General features: G+C 36.6%; 1 long non-coding RNA gene across 1 annotated transcript in view; it reads left to right on the top strand.

The window, feature by feature from the left end:
- The window catches only part of LOC129643479 (uncharacterized), a 65,809-nt gene extending 47,370 nt beyond the window's left edge, over positions 1 to 18,439 (top strand). The window contains exon 3 of the long non-coding RNA XR_008710328.1: positions 18,096 to 18,439. This is a non-coding gene — a long non-coding RNA (uncharacterized LOC129643479). The remainder of the gene's footprint in view (positions 1 to 18,095) is intronic.
- The last annotated feature ends 338 nt before the right edge of the window (positions 18,440 to 18,777 follow it).

Genomic DNA, 18,777 nt, shown 5'->3' with positions numbered 1-18,777 from the left:
GCTTCTGCCTGGTGGAAGATAGATAAACAAGCTCCCAGTTCAGCCCTCCTAATATACCATCCCAGCAGGGCAATTGTGCAATTGACGGAAAATAACCTGCCTCCTCAGTGCAGCCAACACTAACTCTGCAGCTGACTGCCAGCTAGAAAGTTAATTTCTGCTCATTCAGAGGCTCAACCCTCAGGTGTATAGGGAGGATCTGAGCGCTATTACAGGTTTAGCTCCTTCTATAACCTGCCACTGCCACCTAGTAGGGGCCTGGGGGCACTAGAACATCCTTCCACCTGCAGATGGAAGAAGGGTGGGAAATCAATCAGATCAGAAACTGGAAGCACAGGAGGAAGGCATGTTTTTTCTCCTTTATTGGTCAGTTGGAGGAGGGTAGGATTTGTAAGAAATGCTTTCCGGGCTCAGGTAATCATTTTTCTGACATTTTGGCTTGAAAGAAATAGCTTTTCTTGGGGCTCTTGCTCCCCACTTTGTGCCTGCCTGCATATCCATGTTTGAGGAATCTGCAAGGGTTTTCCCAGGTGTGCAGACAGGAAAGGAGAAACAGAGAACTCACCTGCTTTTCCTCTTTAGTGCTGTCTCAGGTGATTAGGCTATTGGCCTTCTTCTCTGCACCTTCCTAAGTTTGTTAGTTGTGTTATGTCCAGGTTTTATTTTGTTTTATTTTTGCTGTTGTGAGAAGGAAGAGCTGGACAAATGGGGTTACTCTATCTGAATGGACAGGAAAATCTAAAACTTTTTGTATATTGACTTATATATAAAAACCTTGATAAATTTAATTATTTATTCTAAAAGTTTATATATTGTTTTGAATTTTCTGTGTATTCAGCTATGAATTCTGCAAATAAAGAGTTTTATGTCTTCCTTCCAATCTATAATCTTTTATTTCTTTTCCTTAACTTTTTGGTCTCTAGTGTAATAAAAATGATTAAAGGTGGTAATAATGATCATTGTTGTTTTTTCCCAAGCTGAGCCTAATGACAGTATTTCACCATTAAATATGGTATTTGCTGTAATTTTTGTTCATCCTTATTTTGCTGTACTTATAATTCTCTTCCATTTTTAATTGGTAAATCTATCTATCAGGTAACGCTGTTTTTCCCATCCTTTCTGGATTAATGTTGTAAAATAAATTGATCTTTTGGGCTTTTGTCCTTCTTTTGTTTATTAAATTACTATTTACATACAATATAATATATCCATAATAGTCAGTGCTCTGTACAAAGCAAAGATGGGCACAATAAAGGACAGAAATGATATGGAGCTAACAGAAGCAGAAGATATTAAGAAGAGGTGACAAGAATACACAGAAGAACTGTACAGAAAAGATCATGATAACACAGATAACCACAATGGTGTGATCACTCACCTAGAGCCAGACGTCCTGGAATGCCAAGTCAAGTGGCCTTAGAAAGCATCACTATGAACAAAGCTAGTGGAGGTAATGGAATGCCACTTGCGTTAATTCAAATCCTAAAAGATGATGCTGTGAAAGTGCTGCACTCAATATGTGAGAACATTTGGAAAACTCAGCAGTAGCCACAGGACTGGAAAAGGTAAGTTTTCACTCAAATCCCAAAGAAAGGCAATGCCAAAGAATGTTTAAACTACTGCACAATTGTACACATCTCACACAGCAGCAAAGTAATGCTCTAAACTCTCTAAGCAGGCTTCAACAGTATGTGAACTGTGAACTTCCCGATGTTCAAGTTGCATTTGGAAAAGACAAAGGAACTATAGATCAAATTGCCAACATCTGTTGGATCATCAAAAAAGCAAGAGAGTTACAGAAAGACATCTATTTTTGCTTTATTGACTATGCCAAAGCCTTTGACTTTGTGGATCACTGCAAACTATGGAAAATTCTTAAAAAGATGGGAATACTAGACCACCTGACCTGCTTCCTGAGAAATATGTATGCAGGTCAAGAAGCAACAGTTAGAACTGGACATGGAACAACAAACTGCTTCCAAATAGGAAAAGGAGTACGTCAAGGCTGTATATTGTCACCCTGATTATTTAATTTATATGCAGATTACATCATACAAAATGCCAGGCTGGATGAAGCACAAGCTAGAATCAAGATTGCCAGGAGAAATATCAATAACCTCAGATACACAGATGACACCACCTTTATGGCAGAAAGCAAAGAACTAAATATCCTCTATGAAAGTGCAAGAGGAGAGTGAAAAAACTGGCTTGAAACTCAATATTCATCAAACAAATTTTATGGCATCTGGTCCCATCACTTCATGGCAAATAGATGGGGAAAAAATGGAAACAATGACAGACTTTTTGGGGGGCTCCAAAATCACTGCAGATGGTGAAAGCAGTCATGAAATTAAAAGACACTTGGTCCTCAGAAGAAAAGCTATGACCAACCTAGACAGCATATTAAAAAGCAGAGACATTACTTTGCCAACAAAAGTCTATCTAGTCAAAACTATGGTTTTTCCAGTAGTCATGTATGGATGTGAGAGTTGGACTATAAAGAAAGCTGACGGCTGAAGAATTGATGCTTTTGAACTGTGGTGTTAGAGAAGACTCTTGAGAGTCCCTTGGACTGCAAGGAGATCCAACCAGTCCATCCTAAAGGAAATCAGTCCTGAATGTTCATTGAAAGGACTAATGCTGAAGCTGAAACACCAATACTTTGGCCACCTGATGTGAAGAACCGACTCACTGGAAAAGCCCCTGGTGCTGGGAAAGATTGAAGGAAGGAGAAGAGGATGAAATGGTTGGATGGCATCACCAACTCAATGGACATGGGTGTGAGCAAACTCCAGGAATTGGTGATGGACAGGGAAGGCTGGTGTGCTGCAGTCCATGGGGTCACAAAGAGTCAGGAACAGCTGAGTGACTGAACTGAACTGAACTGTGGTGACCTTAATGGGAAGGAAATCCTAAAAAGAGAGGATATATGTATATTTGTAGCTGATTCACTTTGGTATACAGCAGAAACTAACACAACTTTATAAAGCAATTATATTCCAATAAAATTAAAGATTTTACCCATATTACATGTAAAGTTTGTTGAATTTTGGTAATTGTATGAAACTGAGTAAACAGCATTACATTAGAGAATAGCTCTCATGATATGAAACATTTTAAATTCTTGCTTTGAAATGAGTTTTTTTTTTCTGAATCCCAACTCCAAGCAATCATTGATCTGTTCTTTGTCACTGTGGTTTGTTTTTCTTAGAATTTCTTAATGTACATACTCTTTTTTGATTTTTTCATTTCGTATAATATTTTCAAGATTCATCCAGGCTGATTTCATTAGTATTTTGTTCCCCTTTAAACCATAAATAAAGGAAAAAAGACAATCTATGAACTAGAAGAAATATTAAAAATGGGCTTAAGACCTAAAGTGACATTTCTTCAAAGAAGACATCAGTTCAGTTAAGTTCAGTTGCTCATTCGGGTCCGACTCTTTGCAATCCCATGAATCGCAGCACGCCAGGCCTCCCTGTCTATCACCATCTCCCGGAGTTCACTCAAACTCGCGTCCATCGAGTCAGTGATGCCATCCAGCCATCTCATCCTCTGTCATGCCCTTCTCCTCCTGCCTCCAATTCCTCCCAGCCTCAGAGTCTTTTCCAATGAGTCAACTCTTCACATGAGGTGGCCAAAGTACTGGAGTTTCAGCTTTAGCATCATTCCTTCCAAAGAACACCCAGGGCTAATCTCCTTTAGAATGGACTGGTTGGATCTCCTTTCAGGCCAAGGGACTCTTAAGAGTCTTCTCCAACACCACAGTTCAAAAGCATCAATTCTTCAGTGCTCAGCTTTCTTCACAGTCCAACTGTCACATCCATACATGACCACAGGAAAAACCATAGCCTTGACTAGATGGACCTTTGTTGGCAAAGTAATGTCTCTGCTTTTGAATATGCTATCTAGGTTGGTCATAACTTTTCTTCCAAGGAGTAAGCGTCTTTTAATTTCATGGCTGCAATCACCATCTGCAGTGATTTTGGAGCCCCAAAAAAATAATGTCTGACACTGTTTCCCCATCTATTTCCCATGAAGTGATGGGACCAGATGCCATGATCTTCGTTTTCTGAATGTTGAGCTTTAAGCCAACTTTTTCACTCTCCTCTTTCACTTCATCAAGAGGCTTTTTAGTTCCTCTTCACTTTGTGCCATAAGGGTGGTGTCATCTGCATGTCTGAGGTTATTGATATTTCTCTCAACAATCTTGATTCCAGCTTGTGCTTCTTCCAGCCCAATGTTTCTCATGATGTACTCTGCATATGAGCTAAATAAGCAGGGTGACAATATACAGCCTTGACGTACTCCTTTTCCTGTTTGGAACCAGTCTGTTATTCCATGTCCAGTTCTAACTGTTGCTTCCTGACCTGCATATAGGTTTCTCAAGAGGCAGGTCAGGTGGTCTGGTATTCCCATCTCTTTCAGAATTTTCCACAGTTTATTGTGATCCACACAGTCAAAGGCTTTGGCATAGTCAATAAAGCAGAAAAAAGAAGACATACAGATGAAAAATAAATGCATGAAAAGATGCTCAACAGCTCTCATTACTAGAGGAATGCAATCAAAACTACAATGAGGCATCACATTACACTTGTCAGAATGGCCACCATTAAAAAGTTTACAAATAAATGTTGCAAGTGTGTGGAGAAAAAAGAACTCTCCTACTCTGTAGGAATGTAAATTGGTATGGCTACTTTTGAACAATATGGAAGTTCCTTTAAAAAAAAAAAAAGCTACCATAAGACACAGCATTCCCATTCTGGGGAATATATCCTTAAAAATGAAAACTCTAAATCGAAAAGATAGTCCATGAAAAGAACATGCACTCCAATGTTCATAGTGGCTATTTTACAATAGCCAAGACACTGAAGCAACCTGTTTATCAACAGATGAATGAACAAAGAAGATGCAGTATGTATATACAACCCAATATTACTTAGCCATTAAAAAAACAAAATATTGCTCTTTGCAACAATATGGATGGGCCTAGAGATTACCATACTAAGTGAAGTAAGTCAGACAGAGAAAAACAAATATCATATAACTTACTTATATGAGGGATCTAAAAACATAATACAAATGAACTTATTTACAAAACAGAATTACAGGCATAGAAAACAAATTTATGGTAATAAGGATTTTCTATATTTCAGAGGGGAATCATAGTAATATTTTATAATAACCTATAATGAAAAGTATATATTTTTTCTATCATTTGGCTGTATACCTGAAACTAACACGATATTGTAAATCAACTGTACTTTAATAAAAATTGTTGCTTTTTATTGCTAAACAAATTGCTTACAAATTCCATTGTAAGCATAGACAATAATGAAATTATACAGTCACCATTTAATGGAGATTTGGGGTTGCTTTGTTGAGGCTGTCGTAACTATTCTGAGTATTAATATACATGTTTTTGAGTATACATAACTTTTCATTTTTCTTAGATAAGTATCTAGAAGTGGAATGGTTGTGTTTTACAGTAAATGTATGCCATACTTTTTTTCAAAGTGGCTCTAGAATTTTGAATCACCATGAGCCAAGAATGAGGGATGTGATGGCCCCACATCCTTGCCAGAACTACACTGAGTTAATCTTTTTACTTTTGCTGTTTGTTCTTGTGCATGGGTATATACTTGTGTGTGTTTGTGTGTATACGTGTGCACATGTGTGTGTAGGTCTCTTGTAGTTTCAATTCATATTTCTATGAAAACCAGTGATGATGAGAGTTTCTTTGGGGGATATTACACATTTGCATATCTTATTTTTTGAGATGTCTATTTTGTTTGCTATTAGTTTTGTTGGATAATATTTTCTTGTTCTAGAAGTCCTGTATACATTTTGGATATAAGGTCTCTGGTAGACATTGTTTTATAAATTATTTTCATATTTATAACATGCAATTTTCTTATATTAAGTATCCTGTATGGTTTTCAGATTCTTTTTCCTTATGAGTTATTATGAAATATTGAGTAGAGTTCCCTAAGCTATATAGTAGGTACTTGTTTATTTTATATATAGTAGTGTGTATATGTCAGTCCCAATCTCACAATTTATCCCTCTCCCCATTTATCCCCTGGTAACCATAAGTTTATTTTTTACATCTGTGACTCTTTCTATTTTGTAAATAAGTTTGTACCCTCTTTTTTTAAGATTCCACATATAAGTGATATCATATGATATTTGTCTTTCTGTGTCTGACTTACTTCACTCAATGTGACAACCTCTAGGTCCATCCATGTTGCTGCAAATGGCATTGTTTTGTTCTTTTTATTGGTGACTAATATTCTATGTGTACACACACACACACCACTTCTTCTTTTTCCATTCTTCTGTTGGTAAACTTTTATGTTGCTTCCATGTCTTGGCTATTGTAAATAGTGGTACAGTGAACATAGGGTGAGAGTTCCAGGAAACAGCTGATCCCAGAATAGTTTCTGAATTGTGTTAGCAGACCCATGTCTATAGACTGTGAAATTGTAGTTCTCTTGCTTCAGGTGCCTGTCCCTAATGGGTGAGGCTGGTCTAGAGGAGTGCAGGCTTCTTGGTGGGATGCACTGGAGCCTGCCCACTGTTGGTTGGAGCTGGGTCTTAATCCTTAGGTGGGCAAGGATGTGTCTAGAGACAGCTGTGGACTCAATCTTTAGACAGTCTATCTGCTACTAAATGGAACTGTATTCTCATCTTGTTGGTTATTAAGCCTGAGGTGTCCTGGCACTGGAGCCTGCAGGTTGTTGGGTGGGACCAGGTCTTGGTGCTAAAATATCAGTCACCAGGAGAGCTTATGCCAGTGAGTACTCCCTGATACCTCGACCATCAGGTCCTTGTGCCCAGAGTGAGCCACATCCAGCCCCTACCTGCTCAGGTGTCCCTCTAAGACAAGCAGGTAGGTCTGGCTCTGGGTCATATGAAATCACTGACTTTGCCCTGGCTTCCAGTGTGCATGAGACCTTGTGTGTGTCCTGCAAGAGTGGAGTCTCTGTTCGCCCCAGTCCCATGGAGCTATTGCAGTCAAGCCTCATTGGCCTTCAAAACCAAATGCTCTGGGGACTCCATCCAATTTCAGACCTCCAGGTTGGGGAGCCTGATATCAGGCTCAGAACTCTGACTCTTATTAGAGAATGTCTGCAGTATATTCTTCAGTTTGCATGTTAACCACCTGAGAGGTATAGAATTTTATTATATCATGAATGTGTTCCTCCTATCATCTTATTTGGTTTTCACTTTATGTCTTTGGAAGCAGAATATCTTATAGTAGGTTCTAGTCTTTTTTATTGATGGCCATTCAACATTTAGTTGTGACTTTGGTATATTCCTAAAAGGAGGTGAGTTCAAGGTCCTTCTACTTTGCCATTTTTTTCAGAAAACCAAAATGCTTTAATTTTATGATGTTCATTTTATCAACTAATTTAAGATATAACTTTTGCTTTTGATGTAGTTTTTGGGAAAGCAATCTAATATGACAAAAATATCTCATGCTTTTCTCTGAAATTCAGTGGTTTGTTTCTATATTAAGAACCATGATTCATTTTAAACTAACATGTGTATAATAAAAGTAAACCTTGAGGTTACTTTTTTTCTTCCTACACATCTTCTTGTTTCAGCAATATTTGTTGAAAAAACTATCTTTTCTCTATTTAGTTGCTTTGGCACATCTGTGAAAAATCAATTAACCATATAAGTGTAGATCTATTTATGGACCATCTATTCTGTTCCACTGATTTGTATTTCAGTCATTACGCAGCTATCACATTGGATTCAAGTAGCTTTAGTTCTTGAAATCTGGTTTGGTAAGTATTCCAGCTTTTGTCTTCACTTTCAAACCAGTTTACCTATCCTAAATCCTTTGGCATTCTATATTAATTGTAATTCATCCAAAAAAAGAAGGGGTACACAAAATTTAATAGAGACAGAGAAGATTTAAACAATATAAGCCAACTTCACCTATAATTTATAAATCGAAACTTCTGAAACTGTAGAAAACACATTATTTTCAAATTCACATATAACATGCATGATATAAGTCATGTACTGGTCCATCAGTTATGTAATATAGTTGAAAATATTTAAATCATATGCAAACTTTTAAATATTAAAGGTCAGGGCAAAGCAATATTTACCAAATATTTGTAAATTAAGAAAATACTACTTTCAGATTACCTATAGGCCAGAAAAGATATCACAGTGAAATTTTTAAATGAATGATTTAAGGAGATAATATATCAAACTTTGTGGGGTATAACTAAAGCTGTGCTAATAGGGAAGTACCTAGATTTAAAGCTAATTTAAAAAAAAAGAAAGGTATAAAAAGAATAGTTTAAATATAAAATTTAAGATGTTACAATGAAAGAATCAATTAGGTTTTTTTTTTTTTTAATGACACAACAGAAGGAATAATTGATGAAATTTTAAAAATAGACTATGGATTAATACAACAAATATTCAACAACTTTAAAGTTTGTTCCTTGACCATGAAAAAGTTGATCACAATTGATAAACCCTAGGAAATGATCAAATGTAATCAAAGAGAGAAAACACAAAGTATCATTATTAAGACTGAAGAGGAAAAGATCCAACAGATAGTAAAAAGAAAATAAGGAATAAACAAATATTGTGAATAACTTTGAGTCTAAGGTTGGGAACCTGTTTTTACCAGAATCCTCTAGAGTCCAGATTAAGCAAATAATTACAGAAACGTATACATATTTCAGAAGGAGTAAGGGAAGAGAGGTCATCTTTCTCATGAGGTTTCTCTACAAAGGTCATAAATAACTATGGACAATGAAGTGTTTTGTCATGAGATCCAGCTTGTTTTTATTCCCTTTCTCCCTTAAATCCCACCTTAATTTCTGGTTGCTGGCCTTGCTGGCCAACAGCAGTCCCAAACTCACCACCAGGTGCATGACTGGGGTCCTATGGAAGCAGCAATTCCCATTGAATTAGATGTTGCCTTGGGTGACAGTTCACACATCCCTCTATGAGCAAACTATGGCTCAAAATTGCAGTGTCTAGATCTGAATGTTGTTTTGATTTTTCCTTCTGGCTCTGTTTTGTCTCCCCACATCAGTGTTTTGCATGGCTTTACCAGTGACTGTTTTTTCTGATGCAGTGATTCCCACTTCTAGATATCCATTGCCCCATCTTTATTCATATTCAAGGAAATTCTAGTTCCTTGATGAAATCTTTTTCTGTAACACTTGTAGTGACTATTTTCCTGGCTGAAGTCTTGACTGATATGTAAAGTTTGGGGGAAATAGTATTAACAATATATTCTGTATTTCAGGAAAAAAATATATATATTATCAAGTTTATTAGCCATTTTGCTATTTCAACTTATAAGCATAAGCTGATTATGAGAATAGTCATTTGATGTGTCTCTCTCTTAGGGTGTTACATTTTGATTAGATTAATAGCTCAATATACTTGTGAATTGTACCATTAGACCATTTTTTATATTCAGATAGTATAGGCATACCTTGGAGGTAATGTGGATTTAGTTCCAGACAACTGAAATAAAATGAAGATTGTAACAAAGTATGTCACACAAATTTTGTGGTTCTTCCATTGCATATAAAAGTTATGTTCACATTATACTGTAGTCTATTAAGTGTGCAATAACATTAATTCTAAAAAACAATGTACATAACTCAATGAAAATATTTTATTGATAAAAATGCTCACCATTATCTAACAATATAAGGTTCCAAAAACCTTGAATTTGTGAGAAATTCAGTATCTGTAAAGTGCAGTAATGTGAAGAGCAATGAAATGAGGTGTGCCTGTATGTAATGAGGTGTTTCTGATTGATGGTAGGGGTGGAGATGGCCAATATTAGCAATCATTCAAGGTTACAGGTTGACACAGGCCTTATTACTTCACTACATGAATCCCAGGTTGCACTCAACATTGACAGTTGGAAGCTTGACTATTAAAAAAAGAGAGGACAGAGAAAGCACACAAGCTTCTAATTGGTATTAACCCCAAAATGATACCCAATACTTCTACTCCTTTGTCATCAGTGACAAGTATTGTTCTGTATACTTTCATGATTGAGGGTAAGGATAGCGGAAGTTTGAAAATACAGTTCTTGACTGTAGCATCTTCCCAGAAGAAACTGTAGACCATGAAAAAAGGCATAAATCTGGTCACAGCTAGCCACATGTTGAATATTGCTACCAAACACTCATGAACAGCGCTTCTCTCCCAGAACATAAGCCCATCCACACACTGGGGAGATGATCTGAAGTTACATCTACTTAAGGCATTCTGTTCAATTTTCTTGTAAATGAGTTTCTTCCATCAGATCTAGATGAGATTTCTTTAATTTTTGTATGAAAAATTTTTAAAAAGCTAATTTTCAGTACCCCTCTCCTCATATACAATGGTATAATTCAGACAAAATAGGAACTAAAAACTTCCATTAGAAAAAATGATGAATAAAAGACATCTATTACTGATTCATAGTGACAATGGAATTTTATAGAGAAGAAATTAGAATGAGGAATGTTCCTTTAGAAGTACTTGATTGATACCTGCTCTCAACCTCTGGGAGAATCATCTGGTTTGTCTCTTATCCTCCATCAGTTCAGTCAGTTCAGTTCAGTCACTCAGTCGTGTCCGACTCTTTGCGACCCCATGAATTGCAGCACGCCAGGCCTCCCTGTTCACTCCCAGAGTTCACTCAACCTCACGTCCATTGAGTCAGTAATGCCATCCAGCCGTCTCATCCTCTGTAGTCCCTTTCTTCTCCTGCCCCCAATTATCCTCTATGACTTCATCTAAAGTGGATGTTTTGGGGATGCCTAGCTTTTGATTGGAGAAGGCAATGGCTCGCCACTCCAGTACTCTTGCCTGGAAAATCCCATGGGCAGAGGAGCCTGGTGGGCCACAGTTCATGGGGTCGCTAAGAGTCGGACACGACTGAGTGACTTCACTTTCACTTTTCACTTTCATGCATTGGAGGAGGAAATGGCAACCCACTCCAGTATTCTTGCTTGGAGAATCCCAGGGACGGGGGAGCCTCATGGGCTGCCCTCTATGGGGTCTCACAGAGTTGGACGTGACTGAATCGACTTAGCAGCAGCAGCAGCTTTTGATACTGGCTTCCTTCTCTGAAGTTTGTAGGGCAGAATATTGTTTTAAGACTCAATCATTCAAATAATTGTTAGGACAGGCACTTAATTTGGGGTCAATGTTATCCCTTCAGAATCACAGTAGGCTTCTGATTTACTTCATATAGGCAAGCTTCCTTGACATAAATACACCCTAAGTTCTCTCATTGTCATATTTCTTAAATCTGTTTTGTTCCTTGGCTTCTTTGGAACTATGTCTTCCTCTCAGAACTTGTAACTAGTGTTACAGGTATCTCTGGAAACATGATGCTGACATTATTTCTGATTCTTGCAGGATCACAACCTAATCCCAGGGAAGAGAAAATATATCTAGCATTTTCAGCTTCAGTCATGCCAGACAGGTTTTGCTTCCCATCAAGATATCGAGTGTTAAGGAATTACCTAACAAAACATTGTTCATAGGCTTAGAAGCCCAGAAAATGAAAAAATCTCCTACATTTGTATGTGTCATCTTTGAAATTTATGCACAATAGTCAATCTCAACCAGTCTTTCCATTATCCATTTAAAGCTACTAATTCTTTCTCTTCAGCCACTCCACACACACTTTTATATGCATTATAGCCCTGGTTTAATTTATAGAGGCATGAATCATCACGTATTCTTCAGGAGGAAAAATGAGTTGACTAAATACAAAGACATCACTTTTATATAATTCAGTGTACCAAATTTTCCATGGGAAGCAGTATGTTCTACTGATGTTTTGATGCTTCTTCTAAAGTATTTTCTTTCCTGACTGCTCTGGAAAGTAAAATAATGAAATTTTAAAATCCTGAGCACCTTGCTAGTTTTCACACATCTTAGTTGCTTTTCCAAGGCCAAATAATATACATTTAAAAGTAAAAACTTGACATATAGTAAAGAATTTGGTACTTGTAATGAGAAAGCTAAGTATAGACCAATTAGGTTTGCTTGGTCATCTTCTCTTTGATTTAAGTATCCCAAGGGCAGCTTTATGAACCTTTAAAGAGTATCATATTACTCTTGCTGTAATTGTAACCTGAATAATTTGACCACTAACCTCTCTATCTAAATATTTCTTTAGAAGCACATAACTGTTTCACATTTCGCTGACTGCTTGCTTGCCTAATTGTGCCTGTGCCAATTGTTATTGAATATTTAATAGCATGCATTTTGTCCCCATGCACTTCTTCTTTGCTTTTCTAAATGAATTGTCCTCAGGCACTAGAAACATAAAAGTGTCAGTGACGTGTTTTTTATAGCATATAAAACAGAATAGTGTTTGACAAATATTAGGTTAATTTATTTTGTACTGATATGACAACAATTTGTTTTAAATGCAGTATAAAATAGAATAAGCTCCAAAAACTTCACATTGAGTGAAATTATGCTTATTACCAAAGTATCCTCTCCTTAATAAAAAGTTTCAACAAATTATTTTTTATAAACAACACGTTGGGTCTACTTGTCTAGGGAAACAGAGTGAGAGGATCTGGACTATATAACTGTAAACACCCGCCTTCATCACTGGTTACAGTTAACCCTTCAGAGAAAGACTTGTCAGAAGAAGCAGGGCAAATTCTAATTATTTCAAGAGAAGTAGTACCCTGAATTTTTAGCTGCCTACAGAAAACTGCAATGCTTGTACTATATTCTAAGTATAGAAAGCCTGAAAAGTCCTTTTAGCTCTGATTTTAAGGGCATGTGTCTATGACCCCATCAAAAAATAAATGGGGCAGAAAAAGAAAAATATATACAGAAATAATTTGCATAATTTCAAGACATTCATATGTATTTAGAAATCTTCAGACATTCAAACTGGAAACATCAAGACACAAAGTAAATATACCTGTGACATTTTCTCATGTTTAGTATAAACAGGTACTTCTTAGGTATCTCCAAATAAACGCTCTGTTCTTCACAGAAACCATCTCACATTTAGAAGCCTTGTCCCTTAGCTCTAGAGAGGTTTACTGTGTAATATGAGAGGTATGATATTGGGATGTCTACAAAGCAATGATGTAAAGTTGTAAGAAAGTTGTAATGTTCTACTGCCTACTCTCAAAACCAAATATTCAATTCACAAAATGCAGTTTTATTGTTAAATTAATTCTATTTAATGTTTTAATAAAATACTAGTGAAAAATAAGAATGACTTCTACATTATATGGCATTTAATGGCTTTATTTGTCAAGGGTTAATCACTAATTTTTAATTTAATCTAATTTATTTGTTTTATTGAAGTATAATTGATTTACAATGTTTTAGGTATACAGAAAAGTGATTCAGTGTCATATATACATATATATTTTTAAAAAATTATTTTCCATTGAAGGTTATTACAAGATATCGAATATAGTTCCCTGTGCTATATACTACGTCCTTGTTGTTTATCTATTATATATATATATATAAATAGTATGTATCTGTTTTTCTCAAATTCCCAGTTTGTCCCTCCACCCTACCTTTCCCATTTGGTAACCATTAGTTTTCTATCTTTATGAGTCTTTTTCTATTTTATAAATATATTCATTTGTATCATTTTATCAGATTCTGCATATGTTATAAATAGCTATATAGGATACATCAATATACAGAAATCTGTTGTATTTCTATACACTAACAACAAAATATCAGAAGGAGAAATTGAGGAAACAATGCCATTTACTATTATATCAAAAAGAATAAAATACCCAGGAATAAACCTACCTATGGAGACATAGCATTGCCAACAAAGGTCTGTCTAGTCAAGGCTATGGTTTTTCCAGTAGTCACATATGGATGTGAGAGTTGGACTATAAAGAAAGCTGAGCCCTGAAGAACTGATGCTTTTGAACTGTGGTGTTGGAGAAGACTCTTGAGAGTCCCTTGGACTTCAAGGAGATCCAACCAGCCCATCCTAAAGGAAATCAGTCCTGAGTATTCATTGGAGGGACTGATGCTGAAGCTGAAACTCCAATACTTTGGCCACCTGATGCTAAGAGCTGACTCATTTCAAAAGACCCTGATGCTGGGAAAGATTGAAGGTGGGAGAAGAAGGGGACCACAGAGGATGAGGTAGTTGGATGGCATCACCGAGTCAATGGACATGAGTTTGAGTGAACTCTGGCAGTTGGTGATGGGAGTTGGGAGGCCTGGAGTGCTGCCATCCATGGCATCATAAAGAGTCGGACATGACTGAGGGACTGAACTGAACTGATGGAGACAAAATACTTGAACTCTGAAAACTATAAAACAATGATGAAATAAATGGAAGATGACACAAACAGATGGAAAGATATAACATGTTCTTGGATTAGAAGATAAATACTGTTAAAATGCCTATACTACCCAAAGCAATCTACAGATTCAGTGCAATCTCTATCAAGTTATCAATAGCATTTTTCACAGAACTGGAACAATTAAAAAAAAATATGTATGGAAATACAAAAGACCTGAATAGCCAAAATAATCTTGAGAAAGAAGAACAGAACTGGAAGTATCATGCTGTCTTCAGATTTACTGCAAAGCCACAGTCATCAAAAGAGTATGATACTAGCACAAAAATAGACACATAGATCAATGGAACAAGATGGAAAGCCCAGAAATAAACCTATGCATTTATGGTCAATCAATCTACACAAAAGATGCAAAAATATACAATGGAGAAAAGACAGCCTTCAATAAGTTGTGCTGGGAAAACTGGACAGCTACCTGTAAAATAATGAAATTAAAACATTCTGTAATACCATATACAAAAAGTCAAAATGAGTTAAAGACCTAAATGTAAAACTGCATACTACAAAACTCTGAGATGAAAACATAGGCAGAACACTCTTTGACATAAAGTTGCAGCAATGCTTTTTTCGATCCATCACCTGACATGGGTTTGGGTAGACTCCAGAAGTTGGTGATGGACAGGGAGGCCTGGCATGCTGCGGTTCATGGGGTCACAAAGAGTCAGACACAACTGAGCAGCTGAACTGAACTGAACTGAATGTAGACAAAGCAAAACAAACAAACAAAAAACAAATGGGACCTAATTAAGCTTAATAGCTTTTGCACAGCAAAGGAAAAAAATGATATTTTATTTAAAATTATGTTTTTAGATGAGTTCTAGGATTTTCTCCTAGGTTCTTCCCTTATAGATTTCAGCATATGGATGGAAAATCTTCATGGAGATTAATGTGCTATAATATAAACTACAGATGAATTGCTTATGAAAAGTATTTGGAGATTTCACATTTTTATACTCATATTGTCTCAATTAATAAAATTCATTCAATCTATTTCTTCATATAATACCCTGGTATCTGTCTATAAACCAGCAAGATAGTTTAATTTTATGGTGCAAACTATTTTCTCCCAAATCAAAATTTATATACTTGCTACTATTTAAGATGTTGGATCTTAATTCACTTACAATCCCAAGACAAGTGGGATGACAGGGGTGGAGAACAGGTCAACAGTTATCTACATGCAAGGTATTTGCCTGAGGTGAGGTCATTGCAAATCATTACACAAGGCAGCACTTCTACTAATAGACAGAAGGAGGGGCACTTTTTCTGCTCTTTAGGATATTTTTATTGTTTGTTTTTGTAGGTTAAAGTCCTTAGATTCATCATCATTCATCTGAATGGAATTAGTATCATTCAACTTTTCAGAGATCTAGTCAATCCTTTAAATTTTATAAGATGTTGCTGCTGCTAAGTTGCTTCAGTCATGTCCGACTCTGTGTGACCCCATAGATGGTAGCCCACCAGGCTCCCCCGTCCCTGGGATTCTCCAGGCAAGAACACTGGAGTGGGTTGCCATTTCCTTCTCCAATGCATGAAAGTGAATATGAAAGTGAAGTCGCTCAGTCATGTCCAACTCTTTGTGACCCCATGGACTGGAGCCTATCAGGCTCCTCTGTCCATGGGATTTTCCAGGCAAGAGTACTGGCCTGGGGTGCCATTGCCTTCTGCGTTTATGATATGGGGGACTGATAAATCTTTTTATGTTATAATTATCAAACTGAAAGAAAACTTTCTGCAATGCTTTTTAAGTTCAGCAACCCAACTTTGCATATAACTCAACTCATATATCTACAAGATAAATGAGATTATTTAAGGGTAAACATTGTTTTTTACCTTTTTTTTTAATTAAAAATGTCTACTGTGTCAGAATAGCCAATCACATAAGTTGTATCACTCAGTCTTGTCATAACAACCAACCACAACAGCCAGCTTGTCTGCCAGAGGTTGCCTTCAATGAGTATTTAATTCCAGGGAATTACAGGATAATAACTTTTAACTCTTTCAGCACACATCTGTGGTCTAATAGTATTACATTTTCAAACTTCTAAAACAATGAAGTTGGATAAGCCAATTTTGTGAAAATCAGTTTCCTGCAACCTCTCTGGTTACCAAATACTTTCTTAGGCAAAGTGCTAGGTATTTTTTAACATAGAGAGGTTGAATTCAGGGAATTTAGTGGTCAACTGTCACTAGAATTGGTTGGTTAAGAACAGTTAAAAAATCATTAACGTATGATTTATAAACCAAATTGTTTTTATTTAAAGATCAAATAATTTAATCTTGAAGTCAGGAAGCCGATGCTGCTGCTATCAGTGTTCTTATCTTCACTTGCACCTTCATTTATGGTACTGTAGATACTGGAATCGGAGAAGGCAATGGCACCCCACTCCAGTACTCTTGCCTGGAAAATCCCATGGATGGAGGGGCCTGGTGGGCTGCAGTCCATGGAGTCGCTAGGAGTTGGACAGGACTGAGCGACTTCACTTTCACTTTTCATTTTCATGCATTGGAGAAGGAAATGGCAACCCACTCCAGTGTTCTTGCCTGGAGAATCCCAGGGATGGGGGAGCCTGGCAGGCTGCCGTCTATGAGGTTGCACAGAGTTGGACACGACTGAAGTGACTTAGCAGCAGCAGCAGGAGATACTGGAATGTGAGGTCTACCTCCCACACACACTCATGTCTTTTAGAACTCATTTAAGAACTGTAGAAGAATGACTTCTGTTTTATTCCTACCTTTCAAATCTTGCATGAATGCATCTCAATGGAAGAAACTAAATTTTATCTAGAACTTCAACCAAAAAAAAAAAAAAAAGGAATCTGAGGAACGGCCTTTTAGCCCTTGCAACACAATATGGACCATGGGAAGGATCTGTTTTACTCAATCTTTTCAGCATAACTTGACATTGTTGATGGTTGTCTTTCTTAAAGCACTTTCTGCTCTTGCTCTGCATATAACCATTTTGCTGTGTTCTCTCCTCATACGTTGCCTGAAGCTTCTGAAGATACTTTTCTGCATGAAGTGTTAAGAAAATGGGGAAAAAAAGAATAGGTCCATCATCTTTAATATGATGGCAGGGAAGACTTCTGTGAATAGGTACTATTTAAATGGAAGTCTAGAAGTCTGTGTGTGCATTGTGTGTGTGTGTGTGTGTATGCACACATACAACTGTGAGGTGGGTTTTAGGAATAATATCAACCTTTTTCTTTCTTCCTTTCCCCCTTCTTTCTCTTCCTTTGTAACTGTAAAGACAAAGTGCTGAAGGTAGTAGCATCGCAAGGTGGAATTCCTTAGCATCCTTGTGTAACTTCTTGAAGGGAGTCCTCACAAGAGAGAGCTACCTATGGTAAAGAACAACATGGACTATTGTATTAAAGATAATTTGTTTTAAGCCACATAAAACAAAATGGAACATTTAGCCTATCCATTTCATGAAGGTTTGAGGTTTGTCAGAAAATAATGCTAGAAGGAGGTCAGAAAAATGTTGGTTATAAGCAATACAGTGATTGTCACAGTAGACAATGAAATTTACATCAAATAAGAATGGGTGGTATTGATGGATAGTTAGAAAGTGATAGTGTCAAATATGTTTATAACACTGACAGGTAATAGGATTATGAGGGTATTCGACCAAGTGAGAAGAAGAATGTGGAATGCTGTTTTAAGGTATGTATTTGCTGTCAAGAGTTGATGCAATGTTCATTTTCTTGTGATATCAAGGTCAAGGGCGTAATCATAGAAGTGAATGCCAGGAGATGAAAAGGAGAAATGAAAACACCAGCCATGAGGAGATGAACAAGCTAAGACCAGAGGTTTATGGAGGAATATTTGGAAGACATTCATCTATTTCAATATTGTTTAAATTTTCTAATTTTATTAGTAGATGAAGCCACAATAGCAGAAAACTTGTATTAGTACTTTCTTTCCCCTTACTCTTTTTATTCTACAGACTTTCTGGCAAGGCAAAAATAATGTTGCGTATAAAAACATGGACTTTGCTGTCATACTGCACAGCTTCTGATTCTGGTTAAATCATTTACTAGTTTAGTGGTACTTGGCAATTGCCTTACTATTGAAACATTTTTTTTTTTTCTAATGTTAAAGTAATTTTGAAGATTAAAGACAATGATTTCTAATATCTTGGTCATTAAATTACTATCATCATTGTGCAATATTCGGGCTTCCTACTTTGCTTGATGCTTTGGGATTAAAATTCGCCAGTAAATTTACTGTAGGGGAATTTGTGAAGACAGTATCTGCCAGAGTCCAACTCCAGCAACCAGGGATTCAACCTGAAGAGATGGACAGTGTCAGCCAATGAGACAGCCTTTCAATTTTATATGGACTGCCTGTTTATTCCAAGTTTAAGATTCTCTTTTATACTTTTACAAAAACATTAGGT

The sequence above is a fragment of the Bubalus kerabau genome, chromosome 2, assembly GCF_029407905.1.
Source record: "Bubalus kerabau isolate K-KA32 ecotype Philippines breed swamp buffalo chromosome 2, PCC_UOA_SB_1v2, whole genome shotgun sequence".
Lineage (NCBI taxonomy): Eukaryota > Metazoa > Chordata > Mammalia > Artiodactyla > Bovidae > Bubalus > Bubalus kerabau.
Note: the sequence above shows the minus strand (reverse complement) of the source record. Positions and strands in the feature narration are given on the sequence as shown.